Consider the following 3,780-nt stretch of genomic DNA (forward strand, 5'->3'; position numbering starts at 1 on the left):
TTAAAATATAAAAAATTTAAAATACTTATTTTGCCCCTATATTAAGGGCAAATAAAAAATAAGTACGTGACTGTAGAATGGTATTTTTAAAAGGACAAAATAGTAATTTTACATAAATAACAGTTGTGCTAACAGTTCACTAACAGAATTTAACTCTACAAGTATTGTAGTGTTCCTGAGCTTTGGATAGGGTTGGTTTCAGTATTAGTGACTGGTCGACATCTCTGGAGAGTGTCGGACTGAGTCGGAGTCAATTCTGCACGAATTGGATGCAGAATTGGACTCGACGCACTCAAATAAGCAAAACTGGAGTTTTGCCAGATTCGGGCGCCTAGAACATTTTTAGGGTCGCCCAGAAACGAGTGTTGAATTTAACTGAAACTGGAAGCCAATTCGGATCCCATGTTCCGGGCGCCCAGATGTGGGTCCGGAAATTTGACATCGTGAATATCGCTTGCTTCGACGCGTGGTAGGCGGTAGGTGAGTTCCGCCGGAGCCATTTACGGCGCAGCACACCTCGAGCGGAGAGTCCGAGGAGCCCGTTTTGTGCAGGCTGGATGTTCTGGTCGCCCAGAACATGGTTCTGGGCGCCCAGAAACGCTCGATTCTGCATGAGTACTGGATAGCATCTGTTTCTCTTGGGGCTTATCTTATCCCTCCAGCAGCCTATAAATAGATGGAAGGTGACCCTGGTGAGCTCTTTTCCTCCCTTCTTCACAGAGAAGTCCCTTTTAGCATCTCAATACTCGGATTTGCCTCAAATTGCATCAAACTTCCATTGATCCAGCTTGATGGAGTGCTGATTCTGCAGTTCTTCAGCGACGACCTCCAGTGTTTTGGCTCGTGCGCGACGTAGGAAGGTCGGATTTCGACGAAACTTAGTTTGCTGGATTCTAGACTCCCAGAGGAATCCACGAAGCCCTGAATTACTGATTTTGGTTGAGGTCAGCTTGGTCAAACTGAGATTTTTCTGGACTGCTGTTGACTTTGAGCTGAAATTAGGATTTTTGAACTTTTCTTGATGCTATCTTTATAGGCAGTGGAATTTTGGACCTGAGATTGATCACCCATCAGTATTTGCGGGATTTGGATCCGTCCTCACCCGAATTGGAGATCATTAGGTGAGTTTTGACATTGGAATTGGATAAATCCTAAGCTTAAGGCTGAAATTGATGAATTTTATTGGATTTTGGGTGATTTGTTATATCCAGATCTTGAGGGGCTTTGTTGCTGGTTTGGAGGTGTTTCCAGCAGTGTTGCTAGAGATCCGAAACCCTCTTGCTGCCAGGATTTTCACTAGAGGTGGGTTATCATCGGTTTCGCTCCTAAGTGCATATTTAGCCGACGTGTATAGTTCGATTTTTGTATATCATGCTTTAATTTATCGATTAGCATCTTGAATGTAATATGAATGTAGAAGCATGCTGAAATGAATATTTATATTATACATGTTGGACTTGAAATTTGACTTAGGAGAAAACCTGCGTTTTGACCCGTCATATGCTTAAACTACCAGATTTAGCTCTAGGAGCCGTGATTCGATTGTATCGTTGCAGTATCAGTGCGATGGATACCTGGGGTAGTTTAGAAGGCATTTACGCTCGTGCTGGGGTGCCGAGCTTATTTTCTTCAGCAGAGTTTAGGCTGTTTCGGGTCGTTGGGTGCCGTTCGGGTTAGCGGTGGACCCAGATTCTTGTTTTGGTCACAGATTGTGCCGAGGGCACGTGGGTTTGGTTTGTAGACCTGTTTTGACCCTGTTCACTTGACTTTGGCTAGTTGGAGCCTGATTGAGCTCGACAGAGATACGCTGCATACTCGGTTGGGTAGCGCCCACGAGTGCCACTTCGGAGTCAGGCTTTATACTTTCGCGTTTGTGTCGCTGATGCCGGTTGGACTTGCTCTCCACGGACCAGTTGTGTGGATAGAGTCTGATAGTTGCAACTGGGCAGGAACGGGTGTGTTCACAGTCCCAGGGACGGGTATGTCTACAGTTCCGATTGGATTGGGTCAGATTTGACATTTCCTACAGTTGGTTAGTGTAGAGTACGATAGTATAGTGATTTGTAGCGGTTGAGTTTATTTCCTGCTTTTTAGCTATTCTTGCTCCCTTCTGTAGACTTAATGGGTGGACCGATGTTGTTTTGGGCGGTACCCACTGAGGACTACTTGTTTTTACAATAGTTCTCACGCCCAGTTGTTACCCCTATTTTGCAGAGCCACAGGTTTCGGCTGCTGCGCCTTCCGCGGATCAGGATCGAGGCAAGGGCGTCGCGAGTTAGAGCCCTACCCGACGTGCTGAGCTAGAGGTGCCCCTACTGCAGGTAGATGTTTTGTTTCGAGTTTATGTACATAGTGGACTTAACTCGCCTGTGCGAGTAGCTTTGTATTTTGGATTTGGACTATATATATGAAACTTAGTTTGTTTAGCTTCTATTTTCTCTAGCAGCTCTCTACTACTGTTCGTAGTAGTGTTTGATTTACAGGTACAGCTATCGCTTCGTATACAGGGGAAATTCCTTTGTATACGGCGGATTTGTCGGCGCGCCCAGGAAAAGTGTAATCCGGGGCGTGACAAGTATATTTGAAATAACTTAAAACGTTAAAAATATATTTTTAATATTAACTTTCTAAAAAGAAAAAATCAGAAAATTGAAACCTTTCAGGGATATATGAGCAATTGTCTTTTTATTATTTGATAGAGACCTTTGCTTATTTATCCTCTTTATTGTAATTTTTAAATTTATTATGAAATTATCAAAATATTCTTCTAAAATTCAATTCTATATGTTAATTTTTAAAAAATGGATATATTTGAAGAAATTTTTTAAAATTAATCAGGATATTTTGGTCCTTCAGAGATACATAAAATATTTTTAAAATTTTGAAAAACATATTAGATGTTATTCCTTAATTATTTTTTAAATTTTTAAAATTGTTGAAATCGAGTCCACAATATAATTTAGTCGACTAATTGCTGAAGCATCGTTTATGTAATTAAAAGTAATATAACATCTTAATTATTGGGCACGTCATCGGTCACAACTTACTGTTGCGCTGTTTCTAAATTAGCAATATAGTAATATTTAGTCAATTAAATTAGATTATAAGAAGGCTTGATTCCAATAATTCTGAAAGTTCGAGATAGTAAAAATAATAAAATAATATTTGATGATCAAACGTGCAATTACCCTACTGATAACATCAGACTTAAATTCTAAACATAATAATTAAATTTTAAATTTTAAATTTTTAGAATATAAATGCCAACACATCAACAGCATATTAGGGTAAGCATATTGGAATTACGAAGCATTATTCTCTATTAAAAGTAGAATGTGAGGCGTGCACTCTAGAGAGGAAGTGTTTGTTAGGCTTGGTTCACCACGTCATCCGTGAACCGCACTATTCACAAATGGAAAAACACTGCTTTCGTTCACCCTATAAAGTGACTTGATGTATACCTTACACTTAAAAAAAATTAAAATAAAATATAAGTTGATAAAACTTATCCGCCTTTGAATAGATAGGATGTAAGATTTATATCTTATTTTTAAGTATACAGATAGGGCTGACAAATGAGCAAGCGGGCTCGTGTTCGGATAGCGTTCGGCTCAGTATTCAGCTCACTTAAGCTCAACTTGAAATTAAACAAATCAAACTTGAACAAAAAAAAAACTCAAAATTTATTTCAAGCCGAGCTTGATATTATTGGACTCGCTCGAATTAGACCAGAAAAGCTCAAATATATATATATATATATTAAAAATATTTATAAATATA

The sequence above is a fragment of the Ananas comosus genome, linkage group 6, assembly GCF_001540865.1.
Source record: "Ananas comosus cultivar F153 linkage group 6, ASM154086v1, whole genome shotgun sequence".
In the NCBI taxonomy this organism is placed as follows: domain Eukaryota; kingdom Viridiplantae; phylum Streptophyta; class Magnoliopsida; order Poales; family Bromeliaceae; genus Ananas; species Ananas comosus.